Below are 14,606 nucleotides of genomic sequence, written 5' to 3' on the forward strand. Positions count from 1 at the left end.
AATCCAAGCAACTGGGGACGTGCAAATCTCCAGAAGTGGAAATCAATAAGGTGAGAATAGAGAGAATAAACCGCCCAAGAGGTCAAGGCTATGTTCACTCCCTGATCCCACTTTGTCTCTGTCCTTCAAGTCTGGATGCCATTTGAAAAATATGTATTTGTAATCATAGTAACACTATGATATGTACAAAGAAAAATATATTTTTTTAAATATGGAAAAACATAAAAATTAGAATTACCTGTAATTCCATTACCTCTAGATGATTGCTTTCAATATTTTGGTATTTTCTTTTCTGATGTTTTTTTCAACAATCTGCATAATTTCCTTTCTACAATCACATAATAAACCTTTCTTCCTGCCATTTAAAATCCATCTAATGGATGGTCAGTAATTTATTATAAGACTAAGTGTTAAGCAATTTCCTATTATTGGACACACAGGTTGTTTTCAGTTTTTCATTATACATATGCTATTCTACAAGTTTTGTTCTACATAACTCTTTGCCCTTTTCACAAATAATTTTCTTAGGGTAGATTCCAAGAAGTGGACTTTCTGGGTCAGAAAATTGCATATTTTCAGTCCCTTTAGGCATGTGGTTAAAATCACTCCACCTCTAGATACAGGGCTGCCTTGTTTGGTTGAGCGGATTAAACACTGCACAAAGTGTTTAATCCTACCTGAGAGGATGAGTTGGGGCTGAAATCCACTCTGCATTTCCCTTGCTCAGCCTTGCTCCCTGCAAGTGCCACATAACATAGGGGGAAAGGGATGCTTTCAGCTTTTCTGCACAGCTCCACCAGATTGCTATGTCATACCACTCAGCTGCAGGGGAGTAAGGCCAGGGCTCCAGATGTCAAGGGGAGGGGACTTTGTCTTTCCACCTGGTCTTCCCATATAGGTGTCTCTCTTTTTTTTTTTTTAATTGGACACAGGTACTGTACATGCTAACTGGAAGCTGGCTTAACAGTATAACAAAAATAACAATATTTTAAAAATTGACAAGTTGATAAACAAAAATTGATATCTTATTCAAATTTATGTTGAATGTCTCTTTCAGTGGTGTGGGTTACCAAAAGTCTCCCTTCAAGCCACCTCCATGTCATGCATCTTCTTATAAAAATACCTTCAAATAATTGTTCTCTGGATCACAAAATTCTCCAAATTGGGCTTTCAGTCATATCACTGTCTCTGCAGCCCTGATGCCAGCAAAGTATGTGTTTCTTAGCAACTTCCTCTCCGCGTCTGATATCCACTTGGGCAAAACCAGTTTTGCAGGAAAGCTAATGTCATGTAGCTTATGCTTCAGGGCCCCTTCTTCCACCTTGGGTCGAATATAGTATTGGTCCTTTTTTTAGAGAAGGGTCACCCAAATTTTATAACCTTCAGACTCTGTAATACATGGCAAGGGCAATTCCATATATTACTCATCTTGATTTTTCCCAGTCCTAAATTTCATTTGAGTTTCAGGAGCATGAATTGAGGTCTTTGGAATTCATGGACATAGGAAACAGCTATTTTGAATACTTTCTTTAGACTAGTCAGCTCTTTTAGTTTCTTCTTTATACTTTCTTCTCTTGTCACCTCAAGCGGACAAGCATCTCTTCTGTTCACACAGGCCTCATCCAGGAACCCGCAGCTTCACATTCCCATTCATGTCATCATATTCTTTTGCCAGAATCCTCAATTCAGTCCCTGATTAACAAAGTTGTCAGTGCTCCTGATTATATTCATGCTGACTTTGAACCTCTTGGCAACCACAGACAACCCCTCAGGCTGCTTAAATATATGCACATTATTAGACCAATTCTTTTTTTGAGACATCTGCTCACCTGGTGGTGCTAAAGGGTCTAATTTTGCTTTGTAAACATAGCCAGGGATGTTGGATTTAAAGGTATTTCAGTCAAACTGCCTGGTGTTACATCCTGTCTTTCCCCCGTCTAACTTGGACACATTCCTTGAACTTTTTGATTTTCTCATTTTTAATATGAGGATAATAGCAATACTTACCTGAGTTTTCTGAAAAATAATGACATGATGCATATTAAATATTTAGAAAAGTGCCTCTAATTTACTTAGTTATTACAATAATAATTATCATTGCTTTAAAAGCTGCAATAGTTAGAATTATGGTTTGGAAAGAGAACAAAGATGAGATCTGTTTTATTCAATACCCAAATGGTGGCTGGCACTTAATAGAGGTGTAGTAGATGTTAGAGCTCAAATGAGTGGAAGAATGAAGTATATAATTCTGGAATTTGCTGCATTTGAGTTGAAGGGCCCCAAAGAAATTGAGGTTTGGTTCAAGAGATTAAAGAAGCAGATGGTGGATGCGGTTGTTTATGATTTAGTCATGGATTATGAAAACCTTCAGGTGGGAAAAAAAATCAAAACTAAGACAGGATTGGCATAAGGGAATTTGGCTGTTTCCTCTAGACCCAGGAATCAGCTACTGAGAGTCTATTGTGCCAGTTTAGCTGGCAAGCAATCCTGTGCTGAAACCTGGCCAGTGGGAGAAGGTGGGAGTGAGTGGGGGGTAGGGGCATTAGCATCAGAAGACCTGCCTGAAAACAGGGCTTCTCAGCCTTAAGCCTCCAGAATTGTGGCCCACAGACTCTGAGATTGGGAGAGGGTATTCTGTGAGCCCTCTTAAAATTATATGCAGGAGGGGACTGTCCAGGACAGTGACTCCCTAATCTGATATGGATGACTGGAAGCCCAGCCCCCTCATCAAGCTGACTGGGGCTAGGAAGAAACAGAGCTGGCATCTTACCTGTATAAACTGACCAACCAGTAAGCCCTGCAGAGATTCAGTTGGACACAGGCCATGCTTTTCCGCTGGTTCCTGTCATTGACAGCATCAAGTTGATCCTGGCAAGCAATCAGCGGGAAGCTCCTGAAGACCTGGAGCCAGAGCAAGACTATAATGAGGCCCCAGGCCATCTGAGCCCCCAGGGTGCAGAGACAGCAGTCCCCAGCTGTTCCTGAATGTGGAGGTGTGCTCAAGACACAGCAAAGTGTATGTGGCAGTGATGGTACCACAGCCCTGGAGGATGAGGCCCAGGAGCATAGCTGGGCATCCATTCATCATCCTCAACCAGGCCATGGGTCATGTGACGGCAAAAACGTGTGTTTGACATGTATTCACCTCATGAGGGTCAGGCCATGGTGCTGTTCTTCAACATGGTGAAACCTGGCAGAGTGCTCATCTGTGCCATCAAGGATGAGGGCTCCTGCCACCTTAAAGATGCAGACAGGGCTCTGCTGAGGAGCCTGGGCAGCCAGGCCAGCCCTGCCCTGGGATGGGGGAGGATACCTGGGCCTTTGTGGGACAAAAAGGAGGTTCTGTCCTTAGGGAGCAACATTCTAAGTTGCCTGCCCTTTCCTCCTGGGCAAAACCAGTCCTGCTGAAGACAGATGTACCATGAGCTCGGCTGAAGGGACAGAGTGACACTGAGAAGACACAGAGCTGAACTGGTGCCGCAGGTGCTTCTGCAGTAAGGTTGAGGGATATGGGAATGTGTGCAAGGACCCACTGAGATCAGCCCTGATCCACTCCCTGACAATAAGGTATTCAGTATACCCGTGGCTGTCATTGTAGGAAACCGGCCCACGTAATCTGTACAGGATGCTTCGCTTTCTGCTTTCAGCCCAGGGGATGTCTCCAGAGATAGTAACAGTTTTCATTGGTGACTACTATGAGGAACCGATGGATGTGGTGTTTTTGTTTGGCCTGAGAGGCATCCAGCACACCCCATCAGCATCAAGAATGCCGTGTGTCTCAGCACTCCAAGGCCAATCTCACTGCCACTTTCAACCTATTTCCAGAGGCCAAGTTTGCTGTGGTTCTGGGAGAGGACCTGGACATGGCTGTGGGTGTTTTATCAGTTTCCTAAGCCAATCTATCCACCTGCTGGAGGAAGATGACAGCCTGAGCTAGAATGACCAGGGTTGGGAGCATACAGCTGAGGACCCAGCACTATTGTACCATGTGGAAACCATGCCTGGGCTGGGCTGGGTGCTCAGGAAATCTTGGTATAAGGAGGAGCTTGAGCCCAAGTGGCCCACTCTGGAAAAGCTCTGGGCCTGGACATGTGGTTGAGGATGCCAAAATAGTACTAGGGCCAAGAATGCATCATTCTCATTTCCTGATCCTACTACTTTGGCATCATGGGTCTCAACATGAATGGCTACTTCCACGAGGCCTACTTCAAGAAGCAAGTGTTCAACATGGTTCTAGGTATCCAGATTTGGAATGTGGACAGTCTGAAGAAAGAAGCTTAGAAAGTGGAAATTTACAGGCTACTCAACGAGGCTGGAGTTCTGGACCACAGCAAAAATCCTTGTGAAGACTCCTTGATGCTGAATGCAGAGGGCCACACCTGTGTGGCCTTTATCCAAATGGAGTAAAAGATGACTACATCACCTGGACTCAGCTTGCCAAGTGCCTGCATATTTGGGACCTGGATGTATGTAGAAACCACCAGGCCTATGGCAATTATTTCAGAAGAAGAACCACTTCCTAGTGGGGGTGGGTACCAGCCTCCCTTTACTCAGTGAAGAAGCCACCATCAGTCACCTCAATTTTCATGGAGCCACCCCCAAAGGAGGAGGAAGCCCTGGAGCCACTGAACAGACATGAGACTCCTCTAGGACCCTGCAGGGCTGGGTACTGTGTACCTCTAAGCAGGCTAGCCCTTTGCCCCATCCTGTAGGACTTTGTAGGTGCTGGTAGGGGCTGGGGCTTATTTGTTCTTAACATGAGATTTAATTACTAACTCCAAGGGGAAGGTTCCCCTGTCTCAATACCCCTGTTCCTAAAGTTAAGGTCTATTTATTTACTTCCTTATTGGAGAAGGGCAGGAGAGCACCTGGGAATCTTTAGGATACCTGGGAAACTGATCTTGACTTTTGTACATCCCCTCCTCCCAGGCCTGGCTCAGAATCTAACCTATTTACTGAGTGTCCTAAGGGCCTGGGGAATGGGCCAGACCTGTGGGGCTTTGGTTCCTTTTTGGCCAGGGATATTGCCCCAAGGGTGGGACTGGCTCTTACTCGGGAAATTGCTGTGGCCAGCCCACGAACAGGCCCACATGGGGAGCTCATGTGCTGACAAAATCTCACTCAGAGACTCTTCGACACTGGACCAGGTCCCCTCTCAACCTCCTCTTTGTCCAGATTTATCAAGCTGGATAAAAAGGAGAAAAAGCTCAAAAAATTATATGCAGGATTGGGGGAATGTATCATTATGACTATATACATATTATTCTGAGGATCTCAATACTTTTGACAATTCTCAAACATACCAATATCTAGAAAGAATTAAAAATACTCTGGGTTCTGCTCAAAATTATGGAGCAAGAAGGGGATGGTTGAGGATCCAGAGTGACAGCAGAGGGAAATCGGAGTCAGGACACTGAGATCTGAAAGCAACATTTCATTAGTGGCATCATGGCCCAGAGGAATAATTCCCAAAGTCTGAGCCCCGAGTGAAGCTGGGCTTTCACTTTTATACATAAGCAAGTTTGGGGTCCATCAAAGCAAGAGAGTTGGTGCAATTCAGTGGAGGGTGCATTCTACATTCTTTTCATGGTGCATGCTTGTCAACAACTTGGAGACTCTTAGCTCATGTAGCTTAGGGATTTTTATTGCATGAAGCCTAAAGGGAGATTGTTTTATCCCTGTTGCTTTGTTTCCTGCCTCTGCTACTGCAGTTATCTTTTACAGGTACCTGTTAGCCACTGCAAGTCTCTGCAGTTCAATGTCAGTAAGCAGAGCTGCCAAGCCATAGTCTGTGAGCTCTTGAACTACTAAAGTCCCCATTTTATTCTACCACACCATGAGTGTGGAAGACAGAGTGGCAACATTCTGTGTGACATCTTCCATCACTCTGCCCCTCATGTAGGAGAAAGGCTGTTTTTCAGATCTAACTCTACTGTCCTCTCCAGAATTGCACCACTGGGGTCTCCCTGAGCATTAGCCAGTCTTGCTATTTTTCCTGGGATATTAACCTGACACTTAGCTTCTGCATGGGGTTTAAACCAGGCCACAACCATGCCCTAAAGGTGCCTAGCTAAAAGACAGAAGATACACAGAGGAAGCATCCAGGACTGGGGAAAAGAATGGATCAATGTCCATGTTGACCTCCTGGCTTAGTGGGAATGACATACATTCCTCCTTCCTTTACTTGTTTTATTTTAGAAGACCTGGGAGGAAAAGCTCCATGTGATGACATTGAATTTTTGGAATAGATTTTTTAAGATGAATAGCTCCTGACTTTGATGAGAATATTAAAAACTTCCCCCTAGTTATTAGAGACACTGGAGTGTTCAAGACTTTGCCAGTCAAAGGTTGGGTTTTGATGGAGATTAGGCACTTAAGGTAGGGTCAACAAATGAAAAGCTGTACAAAGAAAGAATAACTTTACAGAATAACCTTCTATAGGTCCAGTCTAGCTATGGGTGATTTTATGTTTTTTTTTTTTTTTTTTTTCCTAACAAGCTTCTTCTAGTCTTGTTATAGAATCTCTCTGAGGTTTATTAAACAGCAGTCAGGCTGGAGTCCAGCAGTTGGCCAGGTGGGTTCAGCCTCCGTGACCTGCCACCTTCTTCCATGGCCTGCTCACCTGGCCCTGAGATGCAGGAGGTGGGAGTGACTTTGAGACTGAAAGTGAACCAACTACTCATTTGACCTTGATAGCATTGGAATATATCTTGAAATAACTGCTATTTTTTCCTATCAATACTTTTTAAACATTATTTTTTTATTGTTTTTGTTGCACTGGGAATTGAACCTAGGGCCTGGCAAAGCCTAGGCAACTGTTCTACTACCGAGCTACATCCCCAGCCCAAAAATTACTTAAAAGAAAAAATGTAACTATTAGATGTGAATGACTAGAGATTTTATGGGGCTGACTGTTCTACACATCAGGGGGATCATGCTAATTCCAATCTTCTTTTTACATAATACCACCCCACCCTCCAAGTACACACTTTAGGTCAGGGATTTTAGATTATATGACTTGTTTGCTGCAGTTCTGTCCCAAATATTATACCTTGTCTCCCAATAAAGAACAAGATTCCAATTATCCTCAGTGGTATTGACTTTTTGTATTAACAACAATTTGAAATATGCTCTAAGAATGAAGATAGGGACACTCAGATCCAGTTCTACTTTTTAATTCACCCTCAGCAGGAGAAAACTTGTCAACTTTTTGTTGAATATGCACAATTCATGATGTAATAAAAGCTCAATCTTATCATTATTAGATTTTTGGCTCTCTCACAAATTTAGCCCTCTAAATTTGTACTCTATCCTGAGAAAAGAGTTGGCAAATAATAGATAGCCATTTCAAGTCTCAACACAAAATCTCAGTTCAGTAACCAGAATCAATCTGATCCATGACATGAATCAATGTCTTCATTCAGAGGGGAGATGGTTCCTCTTTTCTGGGCTAAGGTCAGGAGTTGGCAGCTGCCTGCCTTTAAGGCTCTGTTCTTTCTGCCATTCACCTTCTTGTAGACTCCCATGCTGCTATTTCATATCCTGCAAGGGCTGAAAGGGGCAGAAAGGCCAGAGGAGGTAAGAGGAAGGGAGAGCTCTCACTTGGCTAAGTGGCCTTTGTTCTTCATCTGGAAAATGGTTAAAGCTCCTCCTTTCTCTCCTGTGGTCTGCAGATACATCCATCACTGGGAGCCTCTCATATGCAAGTCTGGAACTGTGGGTGCTGCCTTCCTTTTTCTAAGTATTATATGAAATAATAACAACACACCTTCCTTGTTTCCCTAGCTCACAGTGCTTACAATTGTCCACAAAACTTGATTGCTCATATTCCTTCCCAATTCCATATTCAGAGACTTCAAACTGATAGCTGGGGAATCTGGCCATAGTGGGAATATTTACACTCAGGAAATTGGTAGACGCAAAAAAGGCAAAAGAGCAACAACAAAATCAGAGCTTTTCTTTCTTTTTTGCCACTGCAGAATTGAACTTAAACATTATCAGCCTACCACTGGGTCTACCTTGCCAACGCTCAAGCTATTAGAATCCCCTTCTTCTCACAGGTAGTCTTCTTGGGTGGAATTTAATCAGCTCTGACACAGGTCTCTCTCCTGTATCTACAGAAATTCTTATCATCTTTGTCTTGCCAAACTCTAGAAAAGGTAAAGGCAATAACAGCTGCTTTCTCCAAAGAATCTATTCATTCTCTACAACTTCACAACTCATTCCTTTTTATAGCCTTTTATCTTGATGAGTGGGCCAACTATCATGGAACCAGTTGAATCGATCATTTCTTTTGTAAACTTTTCATCTAAGGAGGCTATTTCACATTTATTTTGGTACTTGATGTGTATGAGCCTTGTTTTAATTCCTCTTCTTTATCTACTTGTCATTCTGGGCCAGGTTATGATCCTAGGGCTTTAAAAATGCTGGAGAAGCAAGCACAGTCCCATGTCATAGGCACTTAGAATTTGTGTAGTCCAATATGGTGGCCACTAACCTCCTATGGCTAAATTTGCATTTAAATTAAAGTAAATAAAACTTAATTCCTCAGTTGCACTGGCCACATTTCAAGTGCTAAATAGCCATATGTGACTGGTGGTTTCTTATTGGACAGAACACTTCCAACATTGCAAAAAGTCATTTTGGCCAGAGCTAATTTATCGGGACATTGCCATGAGACGTTTAAACTGGCAGAGATCTAATATGATAATGAAGGCGAGCTCTAATTCAATATAAATGCCAGTGCATATTAAATTAAGATGCTCAGAGTTTAGTTTGTACAGGCCATAAAGCATTATGAATTAAGATTCCATTATCAAGCACTAGACAGGGACAAAGGAGTGAGATTGCTTCATCTTGTGATGATGCGCCATTGAAAATGGTACTGGCAAATGTCCTTGGCAAATATCATACCATGTATGTACTCTGAATTTTGTCACTTGCTTTTAAAACATCACTGTCTGACAATGTCATCTTTCAGTTTCTGTCAATCTACCTAGAGTTGGAAATCGGGATATGGGATTGAGAAAAGGGAGCTGAGGGGTGTTGGCCAAGGTAAATTGAAAGCTGATAGTTTTAGTAGAGCCTAAGTTTTATGGCATCCAGGAAAAATGCCTTCCCTACCAGGCTTTAGAAATTTTTCTTGTTATGTAGAATTTTCAGGATTATTAGATTTGACTTAGGGAGCTTGACTTGCACCATCATTATCTGTTGATTATAAATCTAGTGAGTGGATTCTTACAGTATAGGCTGTGGGCTTTCCCAAAATCACAAGAAAGGGGACTTGACATTCATGATTCAGTGTACGGATATGAATTAGTGTATGTTTTGAGGTAGTTATGTTAGATCTGATCACCAGTTTTGAGGTCCAAGCAATGGGCCATGCCTGGGTAATACCTCAGAGCTATCACCATCAAAATTACTGTGCAGTACCTTGAGGCCACTGTAGAAGGAAAGCTTGAGTGAAAAATGGCTTTGGTCTTGAAAGCGGCCTTCTGAGGGCAACCCGTCAAGCCCAGTGCTTGAGGAGCCTCTGTGAGTGGTGAGAAATCTTTATAACCTGGAGCAGAGACAGCAGTGAGGCAGTTTTGCTGAAGTATGTAGGCTTAATGGTCTCTATATTGTCATCCTGAGTTATGAAGCTTTTCCAAGGCTGATGGCGGTGCAATGCCTGATGGTAGAAGAGGAATTCAGGTGGGGAAATGTGAGAGTCAGGCGGTAAATCAGAGGGCCCACCCAGACATGGAAGAGCTGGGTTTGGCCTGGGAAGGCATGCTTCCCCTTGTATACATAGAAGTCTTTCAAGGAAGATCATTAAAAACACTGAAAGCAGGAAGGAAATGGCCTAAGGACAATTTGGAGGCTGATGGGTGAGTGGAAAATTGTTACTTTTTTGCCTTGGGATGCAAATTTGGAATGATCAGTTTGAATTTTTAAGATACCATGAAGACTCTTCTATGTTTATGTTTTGAAAGTGCAATACTTTTCTCAGTCTTTTTTTTTTTTTTAATATATAACAAGACCATGGTTACTCTTAGAAAAGTCCAAAAATAAATCAGGTTGTTTGCCTTGAATTTTTTTCTCATTTAATTTTTAAGTGAGAACGTGTCAGTATTTTCCTGAAGGAAGCTTTGGGAACACACCTCAGCCAGGTCCCTCCAGGTTCCTGCTTAACCTGGAGTCGTAAGACCAGAATTGATGAATGACTTTGGGTAGAGGTATACTAATTTGATCTAAGAACCCAGTAATGAGTAGGATTTTCTTAGGAAGAGGGAAGAAGAACCAGCCTATATGCAGGGGGACTGATGTAAGCCTCAGCATCCTGGAGTGGCACCAGGGGTATATTGGAAGGGTACCTTAGTCTTATCTCAGTTACAACTGAGAGGTTTCTCTGGGTTTGAGCAGTTCTGGGAATAAGTCATAGTGATGACCTTCTCCCCATGGTTGGGGTGCCTCTTAATATCCAAGTCTGCTCCTGGAAGGATCTTCTCAGTTTGCCATTTTCCATGGCCATATTCTAGATGGAAACTGGAAAAACAAATTTGGGGTTGTTGTCAAACAATGTTGGCGGCCCACTTCCTGTTCATGCAAGTTCTGAGGCCTGAGAGTTGCCTTAGAGGTTGGCTAATTAGTAGTATTAGGGTTTCTTTGGTTTTATAGTTTCCTTTAAAATTTTCTTTAAGCTGTGGGTCTATGTATTTCCAAAGCTTGCGATCTTAACTGCACAGCTCTACTTTGCGCCTAAGAATTGCTGTCTCCCAGCCAAGGGCATGCGCTCTGATGTTTCCTACACCACTTATAATGCTACTTACACCACAATCCAGTGTTATCCACTTCATCTTCACAACCACCTCAAGACATAAGTACTATTATTATCCTGATTCCACTGATAGTGAGACTGGTTCTTAACAACAGTTAAAACACCAAATAAAAAGCAACAGAGATATTCAGGTTCTCCTTCCTTTCTAGGTTGGGCCATGCTCTGGCACTCAAATTCTCTAGGGAACTCCTAGGAACATTCCACACAGTCCTGATCCATCTTTCTCAGCAAACCAAGTGCTGTGGAGCTTCTTTTATTATATCCCCTCTGTCCTTGATCTGAGAAACTTATGGAAGCCGAGCTCCTGGCATTGGACCTTCCAACGAAAGAATGCTCTTCTTGGAAGTGGTCAATAGTGTGTGAAACTCACAGTGCACCTGGCCCCTGTGCCTGTCAGAACCATAGGGAATAAATCCCTTCTCAGCCTAGCAGTAATCAGCTCATGCCTTGGAGCGTGAAATTTGATGAGCCCTTTTATCTCAGCTGCATCACTTTGACTGTTATTATGAGTAGTAAAATTTACTAAACCCTTACTGGCCCACACCTCTGTCAGTGTGACCCTGATATAGGACTCAGTGACCTCCAGGGAACATGTGCGGGGTTGGATGCCTACTACACGAGAAGCTTTGCTTTTTTTTCATATTACTTTGTGTATACAGACCACAGCAAATCTGCCATAAAAGGGAACTCATTTTTGAGGGAAACCCTAAGGGTCATTGAGGTTGATTTTTGCACTTTAGTATATACCATTTACATGGAGGAGGGAGATGGTATAGGTATGTGCAGTAACCCAGGCCTTAGTATTTGCAATGCAAATTCTGTCTCGGATTATAAAAAGAGCCACATTTTCTACTCTGGAAATGAGCTGCATGTCTGTTTCTGGAAATAGCCTATAGTGATTTCCCAAACTGATTTGCAAATTAGAATAGTCTAGGGAGCTGTTGAAAGCACATATTCCCAGCCCCTGTCACATACCATTTATATTTGAATTCATATTTCTGAGAGTTCAGACTGGGAGTCTATTGATCACTTTGGACCTGTTCTGGAAGGCACTAGTGTGCCTCTGTCTGATTGCCCCAAGGATCACACATATCAGGGCTTAGATTCCCTGGTCTTTTTCAATGAACAGAGAGCTTCCAACTTGAGTAAGGGAGGTTTATTTTAAGGATTCAATAGGGCATCATGGCTAGGGGAGAGAGAGAGAGTCCTCCTGGACTATCTGTAGACAGATGAGTGGGAGTTGAGAGTCAGGACAGAGGTTGTCCTCTTGTTCCTCAAAGGCCACAAGTTTCTACCTGGCTGTTTCAAGCGCCTCACTCTTGGCCAATGCATGGCCTATTCAAGTAAGGTGTCTGCCACACTGACAGGTTTCTGTGTTTCATGTTCCAAATTCTTGAGAGACAAAAGGTCACCCGTCTGCCAATGGTCTGGCTTTTTCTATGTCCTTTGTTTACTCCCAATCTGACTAGAACTGAGGAAGCCAGGTCCATTGAGATTTTAGATTCTCCCCTTCCAAGTCTCTGAAGATCTGCCTCAGTAAGATACACAGGAAAATAAGAATGAAGCACATTGCCTAACAGCTTCATTATACCATAGAGGACTGACTTCTACCATTCTAACAAAAAACATGACTAACATGGGCCAGATGCAATTAGGGTGGCGTGACTAGCACGTTCTCTTCTGGTAGTCAAGATGCATCGAAGGTCAAGTCAGAATCAGTTCTTTTTATTGCTTTACCCTTCACCCATTAATTCACCAAATGGGTATTTATTGACACAGAATACTTCCATGAACAAAACAGGCAAAAATCCTTGATCTTGAGGAACTTGCATTTTAGGGCAGAGGTGGGGGGAGATGTGCAATAAGCAGTAAAAAAATAAACACAAAAATAATAAAAATAAAATAATAAAAAATAATAAAAACAAATAAGTAAATTGTGCTATGCTGCAAAAAGTGATTAGTTCTTTTGAGGAAAAACAAATATATCAGAATAGAGTAGGTCAGAATACCAGGGAGGAGGATTACAATTATAAATAGGGTGATCAGCATGGCCTCATTAAGGAGATGATAGTTGAGCACAGATGGAAGGAGACATTGATATATGTTGGGAGAACATTCCAGGAAAGAGAACAGTTGAAGAAAGAGCTCCAGAGAGAATGCTGATGTCACTGGACTGGGTGAATGAGGAATATAGCAGTAGCAGAGGCAAGATTTATACAGAGAGAAGTCAAGGCAAGATTTTAAGCCAAGGGATGACATTATCTGATTTATGTCATTAATTTTTGTTTGTCTTAAACTTTGTAATTTTTATAATTGGGTACTCATCAGTCTTTTATGGATATACAACTCATTTACCTCCCCCCCTGAATTCCAGATAGAGTACAACCAGGAAAACTTCCAGTTACATAAATGTTTTTTAATTGAAGCACGACTTAACTGTGAAGCACAGATTCATGAACATTTTCCCATGAATACTCTCTTGTGACTGCCACCCAGATCAAGATACCAAACATTTCCAGCCCCTAAGATTCAATCCTTAACCTTACCACCATTATCCAAGGGAGCCACTATCCTGACTTCTATTATCACAGATTAATTTCTTCTAGAAGGATTCATATCATATGTGGTCTTTTGTGTCTGGCTACTTCAGCTCACTATTTTGCAAGATTTATTGATGTGGTTGTGTGTAGTAGAAGCTTGTTGTTTTTATTGATTTAAATAATAGTATACACACACACACACACACACATATATATATATATATATATATATATATATATACAGCATATCTCCTGTTGACATTGTGTTGAACATTCATGTGCATGACTTTGTAGACATATGTACTTAGGATTAGTTCCTCTAGGAGTATAATTGCTGAATAATAAGAAAGACAAATATCTACCTTTAATATACATTTTTAAAAGTGTTGAACTGATTTTACTACCTCCTGGAATGTATGAGAGTTCCAAAACTCCACATCCTCACCAACACTTAGTATTGTCAGTTTTTAAATTTTAGTAATTTTGGTGGGTATGAAAATTAGTCCTTTCCTAATGAATAATGTTATTGAACACGTTTTTATATGCTTACTGGCCATATCATCTTTTAATAAAATATTTACATAAACATTTTTCTCTTTTAAATTTTTTAATTTTCTTATTGTTGTATGAATTCTTTCAACATTTAAGATATAGGATTTTGTCAAATATTTGCATTGAGAATTTCCTTCTGGTCTGCAGCTTGTACCTCTCTCAAAGATGTGCTTTGATCAACATTCTTAATTTAGTGATATCTAATTTATCATTTTTCCCATTTGTGATTATGGTTTGGCTTTTGCATTTAGGTATATGATCTACCTTGAATTATTATACATGTATGGCCTGAAGCAGAAGTCAGAGTTAATTTTTTCCCATAGGATATCTGATTGCTCAAGCGTCATTTTTGGGGGAAAGACTATTCTTTATTTACTGAAATGCTCTTCTTTCCCCTCCCTTCCTTCCTTCCTTCCTTCCAAGCTTTAACAAATCAAGTAATCACATATATGTAGGGCTAGTCTGGTCTCTCAAATGATTTTTTGTTTTCATTTGTGCCCTTATCATACCGCCCTAATTGCTTTAATTGCACAGTAATTCTTGAAATCTGGGAGCATGAAGTTCTCCATCTTGATTATTCCTTTTCAACATTGTTTTAATTATGCAAGTTTCTTTATAAACTCACAAATTTTAAAACCATCTTGTCAATTGCTAGAAAACAATATTGCTATGATTTTGATTGGGTATGAATTGAA

The 14,606-nt window shown here is 41.4% G+C and overlaps 1 long non-coding RNA gene and 1 pseudogene across 4 annotated transcripts in view; both read left to right on the top strand.

The window, feature by feature from the left end:
* The window catches only part of LOC124104589 (uncharacterized), a 294,556-nt gene that overhangs the window by 171,984 nt on the left and 107,966 nt on the right, over positions 1-14,606 (top strand). The gene's annotated exons all lie outside the window — the stretch shown is intronic.
* On the top strand, positions 1,008-13,377 carry LOC124104588 (protein O-linked-mannose beta-1,2-N-acetylglucosaminyltransferase 1-like; annotated as a pseudogene).

The sequence above is a fragment of the Marmota monax genome, unplaced genomic scaffold (genome assembly GCF_021218885.2).
Source record: "Marmota monax isolate L192 unplaced genomic scaffold, Marmota_monax_Labrador192_F-V1.1 WCK01_AAM20220418_F8-fsc00001, whole genome shotgun sequence".
In the NCBI taxonomy this organism is placed as follows: Eukaryota; Metazoa; Chordata; class Mammalia; order Rodentia; family Sciuridae; genus Marmota; species Marmota monax.